We start from the raw sequence: 12656 nt of genomic DNA on the forward strand, positions 1-12656 counted from the left end.
GCTCTATTTTTCAATAAGTTGATCATTGAAAATTTTCTCTCCATATAAGAGCACCTGAGTTTTTTCCCTGAAGAACAAAACATCTCAACAAATGTTTCTCTTTCTCTTTTGAGTCAGCTTACAATTTGCAAGAATACACTTTTCTGGGTTATTTACCTGTGTTCTTGTTAATGTGAAGATATAAAAACCAAATTCATTGATACTGTATTTAGAGGATGCAGAGGCAGAAAAAGGGATGCTAAAGACTGGGAATATGTAAAGAAAGGATCTGAGGGCAGCTGATAGCTGTTAAAATAATTTTTTTAGAAAAATAGACAAATAGCAAGATAGGTTCTACTGAGCATTTAAAATATGTGACCCTCCATGTTACTCATCTTAACATAAAACTTATAAGGAATTATAATATTGCGTTTTTCCTATGCCCAAATTAACCATATTAATGAGGATCCTGGTTGATCATCGTGTGCCTAGTCCCAGAGGAAAAGGAAGTCATGTTAAGCATGCCCCGAGAAGGGGGCCTTTCTGGGGCTATAAATGCTCTTTTATTGGATGATGTGCCATCTCAGCAGCTTGCCACTGTGGCCACATTTCTTTCTTGGTGAGTATCCCCTCTGTGCTCACTCAATATTACTAGAAGAATCTTTGTCATGAGGAAAATGAAAATCCCACAACTGTCATGATCCTCAACTTTCAGAGATTTGAGGTAGTCTCTTAATGTCATGTTGCTGCTGAAAGCTGGCAATCTCTGGGAGGTCAAGGGCAGGAGGAAGCAGTAATGTCCTATCTCCCTTGAATTTCTGTCCAGTGTCTGGGATTTTTCCAAAACCACTCCAAGGTGGCAGTTCAATCTGAAATTTTACTTTGCTGCATTTCTACTACCACCTGATTTTAATTGTATTTATATAGCAGGCTGCCCCTGACCATGGTAGGCAATCCAGGTCATTTCTAGGAACTGCATCCAAGTGAAATGTATAGCAAAGTATGCTCCAAGGAATACTTTGGGGTTCTACAAAATCCTCCTAAGTTAAAAGAAATCTTTGGACAAATGATTTTGGTAAATACTGCACACAAGCTATCCCTCTTGATTAGTCACAATGTCCATTAGCAAATTAAAGACTCTGAGAAGGTCTACAAAAATACACCTCAATGTATTTAACAGAGTTTCCCAAAGACATATTTTGGAATAGCTCTATTCTCAGGCTTTGTAAACAGGTTTGTGAGGAATAGCCTTTAGCAAAAGCTTGCTGACTTGCTCTGGAAATGAAGGAAGTAACATTTGAGATGGAATAGAATAACAAACAAGGACCAAGATCAAATAGGGGACTCTAAATATATGGCCATCCCATTTTCTAATACACCTAACCTGTGTTCACCATCTTTCAGAATGGGCCAGTAGGAAAACTGGTATCCTTAACATTACTTCCTAGAAACACTGGGGCAAAATTAGCAAAGGTAAAATTAAACGCTCTTTGAGGGCGACCCGCCTATATAAGCCAAAAAACCACAAGAATTTTCCCATGCTACCCCCAGCTCTTTAGAGTAGCTTGTAGAATTTGTCATGTCATCATTTCCAATGCCAAATTGCTATAACCCAAATAACTATTTATATTTTCAATGCCAATGAAAGGTATGAGGCTGTCAAGTTGTCTGGTTATCAGTAGACTCCAAATTGACCTCAGGCTTGGGATTCATCTTTGTGTTTGGTTTCTTCAAATATTAAAATTATTAAAATGTAACCCTTAAATCAATGACATGGCATTAATATCAATTTTATAAAAGTCAAGTCTTTCTGGCCAAGGAGACTCACCTGGCAGCTGTTTTCTAAATAGTATGAAAAAATCATCATAAGAGTCACATTCTCCATACACCATACTATCCAGTAAGACTGGAGAGAAAATACAGGTATTTTTAGTCCTGACCATAGCTGAAGATCTGAACACACAATGGCTTCATGTTCTGTGAGACCAAATTTTCTTTATTTTTCCAAGCTACCTTGCTTAGCGAAATTGGACAATTTATCACACAATGGCCTGCAGCAAATTTAGTATATGCAAGTGATTAGTTGTCTCTTCCCCAAGCAGCTTGGATGCAGTTGGGTAAGAGTGGCAGCAGAAAGGGAAGGTCACTTATAACACAAATCCTCTGGGAAACTGCTAATGGGCTATTGACCCTTCCTCACTTAAGGTCGATGTGTCATATTTGATTCTGGTTTCTTGAGGTGTAATTTCCAAGTGGTGACTGCTCAAAGCCTACGAAAGATGGGTTGTTCTATTAAGATTTAAGCATGGTATTATTCACATGGTGAATGGCAGATGTCAGTTGATTGGAATGGAGATAATTTTACCATCCCTAGCTAGCCTCAAGGCAAAGGGAAAATGCACTATTGACAATGTTGGTTAAGTTAATAACTAAGTGTGAATTATATCTTCACCTTTGTATTTAGCACTTCCCCCAACTTCCCCTTTAACCTATTCCCACAAGGTCGTGGGAAAACATGTCAACATTTTTGGTATGGTATGTCACTTGGGTTGATTATTTAAAGCAAATTTAATGGCTCTTTTTTCTGCCCAGCTAATTATTTTCATTGCATTACCATCAAAAAGTCGGTGAAGGATGTAAACCTATACCAGATAAAACACTATGCTCAATCAACATTCTCTAACGGAAGAGAATCAGAGAATATAATCCAAAATGCCAACAGGTCTTATTATTTATCTTTTAAATGTGACCTTTTTACCCCTGCTAGATTTGTCTTTCTGACTATACATTCCAGGGATAAATATCAAAGTCAATATGCATTTGTGAAACACGCTCAGCCAACTAATTGTCCATGTCTGTCATGTCTTGCAACAGTGGAGGAGAGACCAAAGGACACTGAGAGACAGAAGTAGACAATGGCATGCTTTCCTTGTCTCAATTCTTGGGAGAGTTTTCTGAGGTGAAATGGTAGAGATGGGGGGATAGAAAAGAAGGAAGAAATAGAGAAGGAGCAAGAGGACAGAGTATGTGAAAGGAAGGCCTAATTCATCCTCCAAACATCAAGTTACACTTTATTCCCTGCACTGTGCTGCATACAGCAGAGGATAGAGAAGAAGCAGATTTTTCTTATGCACAAGATGTGTAAGGCGTAGGTGTGGAAGCATGGCATATAGACATGAGTGCCTGGAATTTGGAAAACAGCCATGGAAGATGGAAGTAAAAAGTTTTCCTTAAATTTTTGAATCCTTGGACTATGGTAGTTGATTTAGACAGCAGATATATAGCAAGCTCTCAATTTCTTGTAGTAGTAAACTGATTTTTAAATCATCTAAATAGGAGGGAAGTTTCAGCTTTCCCAGACCCACTAAATTACTAATCTTCCATGTATTGCTGCAAAGAAAATTCTCCCTGCAGGTAAGCTGTCTATCTAGAGCCAGAGATATTAGAAGCAATTTTATGAGCGGTCTCATTAATTATGACGTATGAAATTTTAATATGTGCTTTCTTTCTTCTGATCTTTCATAGGAGCTGAGATCAAGTGGCTCCAAACCATTGAAAAAACTTGGTCATCAGGTATCCTGATGTGTATGTATCTGTATGATTATGTATCTATATGTGTATATGTGTGTGCATATGCATATGTGTACGTGTGTGCATATGCATATGTGTACATGTGTGTATGAGTGCTCCGTAATCTCAGAATGTAGAATGCTATTCCTGGTGATGTGGTAGACCTCATTTTATATGTTTGAATTTCTAAGAGGTGCTACTTTTCTTTCTTAATTATAATTAAAAGAAGGCATGGTGTAGAAGCCCTTGGGTAACTGACTTACATGTTTGGTCTTGGTGTCTCATCCATGGGAGGCACCAATGTGGCATGACAGCTAAGTGGAAAACAGGACGACTTGTTTGTTAACACGTTTATATTTCAGATCTAAGCTTCTATAAATACATATTTTTCTAGATTCTGATAAAATGGGCATAGTAATATTACCTGTATCATAGGCCTACTGTGAAGATTGAATACCACACTCCTTATAAAGCACCTCAAAAAGTGCTTAGCATGTAGGACATGTTTGATAGATGTGCATTCTTCTCTCTTGTTACCATTATTAGTTCTGCTATGTTGGAGAAAACAAGTCCATGTATTTTAGTAAGACTATTATAAAGAAAAGCTGGTTCAAAATTCTTTTAAAAATGAAATATGTATATTTAAAGATCAATCATCTAGTACTTTGGGGGCTCTTAATGCTCTGCCCCCAAAGTACTAGGTGATTGATCTTTAAATACAGAAACCATTAGACTCCATTAGATGCCATGGGTATTACAGGTATGTAAGAGTTGGCTCCTATTCTTCCATGATTAATAATTCTTTTCCTTGTGCACATGGGGAATAAAATCTTTTTAAGTAAACAGAAAGGAAGAAAGGAAGAAAAACACAGTTGCTCCTGAATGACCCTTTCAGGGCCCTGTCAAAATTGACTGACAGACTTCAAGGATTTATGGGAGAGACTGAAATCATGGGACTGGCCTGGCCAGTTCCTTATGAGACCGTGTGGGTCAGATGAATAACCAAACTGACGACTTTTTTCTATACATGATAGAAGTAAACAGAAAATGTCTTTATTGTTCATGTAATTCTCAAGGCTAGCTTTGGAAAATGGCACATTTACTACTAGGGAAAATTTCCTATGTCTGTTGAAGTTACAAATTATCATCAGAATCTTTGAGATGTCTGGTTAAAATTATTATTATTATTATTTTTTTTAATGAATGGCCTACTGGTCAGGGCACTGCTTTCCATTTAGCCCTCATGTTTCAGTCATGTGTCAAATGGGTGATTAGTATATCCTGTCAGCCTGGCTCTAATTGTAACTTGAATGGGTGCCGTGACATTCAAACCCCACCTTCTCTAGATTCTTCGCAGACATCATTGATGGCCTTCATCTGTAGTCATGGGTCCTTCGACCTCCAGTCCTCCTGACCTGATCAGAAGGTAAGCAGCTGTCTCTGCCTGCACAGGTAGGGAAAGGGATACTGCTGCCAGAGACTTCATCTCTGTCATCGCTCCTCTTCTCTCTCAGCGTTGGCCTAGACCACAGACTGGAATTCTGTCTCTTTACCCCTGGACCTCCAGTTGGAGGACCTGGAACTGAAACTCTGTTCTAATCCCTAAGCTGCTTGGCTGCATCTCCCCATCCAAGACAATGGCTGGGACCCTGCTGAGAATGAACTCATTAGCCACCTGCCAGTCTTTGATATCCCCTGCATGGGATTTTAAGTGCCCTGTACAGTCTGCATGTCTGTACTTATTCAGCTATAATCAAGCTCAAGGACGCTATGCCCCCTTGGATGCCATTCACAAGGATCAGTCTCTGAAGCGAGTTTCATTCCTTCAAGCTCGTTTCTTACCTTGTCCAGGCTCTTCTTCTCTATGGGTCAGGGATAATGATGCCTTAGAAGGTTACGAGTTGGATAGCCAGGGCTATTCTGCCTGTGGACCTTCTGTCCTTTCTCCACCCCCTCTAAATTACCACCTAAAGGGGTTAGGATTTGACCAACTTGGAATTCTGACTTGAATTCTCCTTCCTTTCTGAGACACTGAGGTTTCAAGAACTCACTCGTTTATCCTTTTGTTTCCATACCACACATTTACCTTCCATGTCCACTTCTGTTTATGGGTATAGTCACACCATGGTCAGACCCGGTTCATACACTTGATGGTGGTTTTATGACCCTGCTCCATGTAACTCCTGGGAACATACAGTCCAGGGAAAAGAGGATGTCAAGAAAATGACAGGTAGTAGCATTCCACTGATTTCTTAGTTAAACTAATCCAAAAGGCATTCAGGGATGTTATTTCATGATTGTTTATTTTTTCACATAAAGGAAGAGCCCTTGTCTCGTTTATCTGGCAGTCTATTGACTGGACCAAATGAGATCATGAACATAAAGTTACTTGTCAACTCTCGTATGCCATACAAAGGCAGTTACTTCAATATGGCAAAGCATTGTTCATTCATTACTAATTGTAATCTCTAATATGATACTGGATTTATTTATTCTGATTATGTAGCTGGTACACATTTCTCAGTATTTAGATATGCCAAAAAAAATGGACTCCTTTTCTAAAATTGAACCTAATATCTCTTTTAAACCCTATTCTACCTGGTGGCAAGGGGCTTAATTTTAATCAAACCAGTTAAATTGGTGTTTCCTGTCAATTTGGAAAATTTCCCTTTCTCCTTCTTCCCAGAATTTATTTACATTCTAGAGAATTTATATCACTACTAGTCTTCTGGGAGAGAAGGTGAGAGAGGGGCTACTGGTTTGGGGCTGACATCACCCCTTCCTTTTGGCATCCACTGGATGCCCAATGTCCCCTTAGCTGCCAGCCGATGGTGCCATCTGAGCGCCCTCCACTTCAGGGTCTCTCTCTGGCAATGCCTTCTATTTCTTGAGTGATGGGAAGCTTTGGATACTCTTCCACACCACTCTAGGGGCTGACAGAGATTCAAGAAACTGACTCTGTGCTCTGAAAAAAAATGCTACATCCTTGTTTCTATTATCCTAGAGCCCCACAAAACTGGGGCAAGTGGTCAGTCCTCACTTTTCTGACCCATGTCCATCCCCACAGCCCAATAAAAATTTTGCTACACTATGGAGAGAAAATATGCCAGAAGAGAATTCATTCAGAATTCTTCCAAAGCCTATTGTTTGACTCATCACAACTCTGATTCTCATATTCAAATGCCCAAGTTTTTGAGATTAAGACCTCATCTTTAACCAATAGTATTTGTTGAGAGGCTCCATTTAGAAAGTTTATACTTAACTGCTCTTTTTCTCAAGACAGTTTAGTATGTCTACTCTAGATGCTGTCTACAATGTGGGAAAGGGTCCGAAGATTGAAGGAAATGCTCTATATTCAGACTGTGGGGGCAGGGAGGTAAGGTGGGTTACATGGAAGCATATATTTTCAAAACTCATTGAACTTTACACTTACATGTATTCTCCTTATGCTTCATTTTTCTCTGTATAACTTTTTAAATTAATTTTATTTATAAATACTCCATATCCACCAAACGTACACCCTCTCCTTCCCTCTTCCCCATTTCTTAGTAATTTCTAATCTACTTTTTTGTCTCTGTGGATTTTCTTCTATATATCTATTTCTAGAGATCTCTTTTAAGTGACATCATACAATATTTGTCTTGATGTGTCTTGCTTATTTCACTGAGCTTGATGTTTCCAAGATTCTTCCATATTGCAGCATGTCTCATAACGTCATTCTTTCTATGCCTGAATAATATTCCATTGCGTGTTTGTAACACATTTTGCTGATCTTTTCATTTGTTGGTGGATACTTGGATTGTTTCCACCTTTTGGCTGTTGTGAATAATGCTGCTATGAGAATTCCTGTGCAAGAAGCTGTTTACCACCTCCTTCTCTACAATTTTAATTTTACTAGTTTATCCTAGCAACTTTATTTCTGCTTTGTATGAAATATATGTCACTATAGTTTACCGAATAGACATTTGTACTAGCTTACTTTGAAGTATACTCAGATATTCTTATTGTAATAATTAGGATTTTGGAGCAAAGAATATGATTAGACAATTTGTGTCTCTCTCTTCCTAACCCTACACAGGCATCTGATGTTCAGTTTTCTATGGCAATGGATATTTCTCCATTTTTTTCCAATAAAAACTTATTAATAGCCAACAGTTCAATGGGTTAACAAAATACATTGAAAAATAATTTTTGTCCTAACCAATAAGGACATGAAACATAAAAAAGTCTGTATTTTAGATTTGTCAGAGATAAACTACTGAATATCTATTTGTGTTCACTTTTGGACTGATGGTTTCCTAGGCCCTATTTTTGATTCAGCAATTTTGAGATGGGAAAGAATGTGATACTTCCTTTTCATGGATATTTTTGTGATTTCTCAGTTCATTGATATTCTCTATACAATGGCATGGATATTTATTTAAATAAGTCATCGAAAGGCCATTTTACATGTTCTTCATTGTTAGCTCACCTGCCTTGACACTGGTTACCAGTGAGTGTCAGTCATTATGCAGGGAATATAAGAAGATCCAGGGATCTGGAAGTAATCAATAGCATACAGTGTGATAGGCAAATTGCATACCAAAGCTGACTTTAAAAATGATGACACTCACAACATGTAAAGCTGAAGTCATTATCACCCAAATCACTTATTAAACAGCCTACTGAACATGACATTAAGCTTCTATCAGCCAAGAGAAACCATTGACAATAAATAACTTCACACCTGACCAGCTTTGACCATCATGATCCCCCAGTGATTCCAGGGTGAATTTGGTGAAGTACTTTGACTCTTGGCATTATTTAACACTGGCACATGCAATATTAATGGTTTTCTTTTGCCTGTTTCAAGTTGAAATTATTCTTAAGAGTCCAGAGTTGAAGACTAAAATGATTCCTGTTGATCTTCACCTATCACCTGGAAAAAAATACTCTTAAAATACAAATATATTCTTTTTTTATCATTATGGATAGTGATGCATATTATTGCTACTAAATATTGTCAATTTTATATTGGGGTCCTAAGCCAATCAGAATGAACTAAAAGCCATTGCAATGTCAGTATCTATGTTCTTCATTGTATGAAGTTTTATGAATAGGAGACAAAGAATAAGAACCCAAGATGGTGTTGGAGACATGTGAGCAGTGGAAGGGTGAGAAAGCAGTTTCAATAAAGATGCAGCCCAATTCCATTTCTCCACAGAGAGTAAGAATTTTATGTCATTATTACAACTTTGCAATTTAGAAAAATCCTGAAGTATGAAACATTCAATTAGTTTCTAGATAAGTTTGAAATATTTGCAAGTCAAGGTTGGGATACAATTAGTTTGATTGGTAAGTTAGCCCTTTGACTAGCCTAAATAGTCCACATTACAGAGAACCAAATATTATGATTAATTTTCACTTCATTTTGTAAAGATTTGGTTAAGGAAAAGAGTTTTTATTACATAAGTTAATGCTCACAGAACATAAATCTCCCTCTTTTAAAGCATATTAGATGCCCATCTCTCCCAGAAAAACTTAAATTAAGCCTCTCTCTTGGCAGAATTGGAATAATAGAAGATAGAGATTGCTTTTAATTTTAAATTCCCAAGGTTATTGAGGAAAAATAATAACCTTAAACTCATTTCAGCCAATTTCAAATTGTGGACTATAAATAAAACCAGTGTTTTGCTAGATGTGATATTCAAATGTGTGTAAAATTATTAGATGTGGTTTCCATTGGAATCCATTATCTCAGTTGAATGTTAAAATGTATGTTCCCTAGGTTGGATTTCATTATAAGGCACATATGTTCTGATTTCCTTAATTTTTCAGAGAGTTGTAATGTCTGAGGCTTTTTCCAGGTAGATATTTTTTTAAATAAAAAACTTTTGAATAAACTTCAAATACGACTTCAGCTTGAAATATAAAACATAGGCTTTGAAAACCAAGTAAGTTCTGAAAATGTAAATCCTGAAAGAAAGAAGAATTGAAATTTGGCCAACCAGTTTAACCTTGAGATCACAACATTATTTTTAAAGCTAGCTGAAAGACTGGATGATTCTGTGGTATTTCTGTAGAAACTGAAAAAGGAATTGATTAGGTTATACATGGCCAATGTACTCCCAAGTAGTTCATTGCAAAGTAATGCATACTGAAAAAGAGCATTTAAAGTTCTCACACACTAATGGGTCTGATGGGCTCTGAATTAGCTGGCACCTCTTACGAAAAAGATCTCAGCATCATTATGAACAGCTCAATTAAGATGTCTGCTCAATGGGCTGCATTGGGCCAAAAAGCAAATAGACTGCTTGGATGAATTAATAAAGGGAGAGATAATGTGGAAATATTATAATGGCCTTGCATAAACCTTGATGAGTGGGGGTAGTTTCAACGCCTACTGCCTAAATTTAGACAAATAAATCGGCTTCTCCCGTCATGGATCATTTGACTCATTTCCAAAGCAACTCTCTGGGTACGGTTTCCCTGAATTGGGGAAGCAGTAGCCAGGTGCCTTGTCTCATCAGAAACATCACTCTTACCACATCTGTGGGGCTGCTGATGCCTTTGGATGAGTGCTGCTCACCTTTTTTTCTTCTAACTCAGCTTAGGCGAACTTCCTGCCCATTTGCAGAACGCTGTGAGCAATGGGAAGGGAAATTGTGATGACATACAGGAGCCTAATATTCCAGGAGCAACATATTTATACACATTTCATGGATTTATAATTCTGTCTTGGAGATGGGTTCTAAAAGTTTTCAGATGCTTTAGAGTTTCTTCAAATTTAAAACAAAACAAAAACTGTTTCCCACTGCAAATGACAATGCTTCACCCTAGCCATATAATTCCCTTCTCACTGGCCTCTGCCTCACGGTAAGGAGAAAAATACACACCTGTCTCAGGTAAGCATAATCAGGGTCCCTCAAGTCACTTCCTATATGAGAAATTCACTTTCCTTTTAAAAAACTTACGAGAATATCAAAGGAAACATGGTCACTCTCATGTCCTTTAGATTTGGTCAGGTTTCTTACACAAAACTTCACCAAGAGTCATATACACATATCCACATGACTTTACTACTTGTATATTTGTGTGTTCTTAATTTTGTGTTTCCTATAATTAATGGTTCCTCCCAGCAGTTCATTAAAGTGACTATCCACAAGAAAGGCTGAAAATAGATGTACTGAAGTTGCTCCCAGTTACCAAACGAACTGGTAACAAATTCTCCTATCTGGTTACATACAGTGCTTGAAACATTTTTAATTAATGCTGTTTAACATCGAAAATCTCATTTCATCGTGACATGACCCTGAGAAACTTGAAACAGAAGGATACAGAATTTAGAAAAGTTAAATGATCTAACTGGGTCATCTGAACTTTTTAGCATCTAAACTGAGATCAATACCAATCTCAACTCTCTAAATCAAGTTTAGTTCACTAAACCACCTATTCGGTCTGTACTGGCACAAAAATGGAGAGCGTTTTAAAACATTTATAGATTTGGTATTGCCATGTCAACCAAGAGGTTGATTTTGTATTTTATCAAAATACCAGTCTGTGATAGATTGGAAATTAACAACAGAGAGATAAATACAGAAGCTTGCCCTCCACCACAGAGCTTTGAGTGCTCTGGCACTGAGCTGCATGAACTCACGGCTTCTGAAAGAGTGGGTTAGCATTTCAGATGGGATTTTCTGCACTTTCAGTTTTTGTCTCTGAAGTTCCACATGAGAGAGAAAATAAATAAATCCACATGAAATCAAAACACATCCACATGGGAAATGCCGAGATTCTCCTTTCCACACTTCAACATATTAATATGTTTTAACTTCCTTTTTCTCTCTGATGGCTCTTGGTTTATAAAACTCAGGAGAGCCTAAGAGACTGAACCGTAGCAAAAGGCAAGACCAATTAAGAGTCTTTGCCTTACTCTTTAAGTTAGGGGATGAAAACCTGGAATTCTTGGTAGGAGTTCCAGTGTGATTTAGGGTTTGTTTCTTTTTGTTTACTTGTAAGGTTACCTGCCTTATTTGGCTATCTCCAGTAAAGAACTGCGATTTCAAACCACCAAAACATGGATACACACTTATTTGCAGCTTGATTACTTATGATTAATAATCATAACCATTAGACACATAAAATTAAGGAAGGTGTGGATGGTAGAATATCATAGAAATCTAAGAAATAAAATAAAATCTTTTGTTGAGATTTTATCATTCATCTTGAAGGAAGAACGCTCTGCTGGTTACTTCTATCAGATGTCAAATAGTTAATATTCATTTTTTGGAGGTGTTTACCCAAATGTGAATATGGAATTGTGCCTAAGTGTGGTCCTGTACAGCCCATCAATAAGAAAAGGGCAGAATGGCATTGATTTTACTGCTGCCAAAGTGCCCAGGCTTCGATCTTTGACCATATTGACTCATTCCCAGAACAAAATGTAGCAAAATTTACACAACAGCAGCATCAAATGGCTTCTGCAATGCCATCTATGATCATCAAGATATTGATTTTGGAATTATGACAATATTTTTGCTGAAAATACTACACTTCCTGTCAAAACAATGCTGTAGGCTGATAGCATAGATACACCTGATAATCAACTTTTATTGTCCTTTGAGTTACAATGTTAGACATATCCTCCCAACACATAGTTATTACTTTAAAAGGCTTTTAAGAGTCCTGGAGGGAAAGTTGACAGAGCCAACATGAGACCCAGATGTTTGGAGTTGCAGAAAGTAAATGCACCTGGGGAAGCTGTTTGAACCCAGAAGCTAAACCCAGCAGATGCCAGCCCAGTGCCTTCCCAGCTGACAGAGGTGTTTCAAACCCATCGTCCTTTCTTGAGTCAAGTGAGTCAAGGTATCTTTGCCTGGATGCCTTAGTTTGGACATTTTTATAGCCTTGGAACTGTAAACTTGCAACTTAAAGATTCCCTTTTTAAAGCAAAAAAAAAAAAGAGTTTCTTGGGGTGGTCTTGGGATGTGATATTGAAACATTATACTTCTTAAAGTAAGGCTGTCTATTCTATGTGCTTATACCTAGTGACCTGGAAATATGTTAAGATCTGTTAAGGAAACAGGTTATAAAAGAGAAGACATATGCTGCAAAAGTTTAACAGTGGT

At 37.5% G+C, this 12656-nt stretch overlaps 1 long non-coding RNA gene across 1 annotated transcript in view; it reads left to right on the forward strand.

The window, feature by feature from the left end:
- LOC143679420 (uncharacterized) overlaps nucleotides 1-12656 on the forward strand; it is a 91066-nt gene that overhangs the window by 56803 nt on the left and 21607 nt on the right. The window contains exons 2-3 of the long non-coding RNA XR_013173739.1: nucleotides 3505-3564; nucleotides 4896-4975. This is a non-coding gene — a long non-coding RNA (uncharacterized LOC143679420). The remainder of the gene's footprint in view (nucleotides 1-3504; nucleotides 3565-4895; nucleotides 4976-12656) is intronic.

The sequence above is a fragment of the Tamandua tetradactyla genome, chromosome 4 (genome assembly GCF_023851605.1).
Source record: "Tamandua tetradactyla isolate mTamTet1 chromosome 4, mTamTet1.pri, whole genome shotgun sequence".
Taxonomy (NCBI): Eukaryota; Metazoa; Chordata; class Mammalia; order Pilosa; family Myrmecophagidae; genus Tamandua; species Tamandua tetradactyla.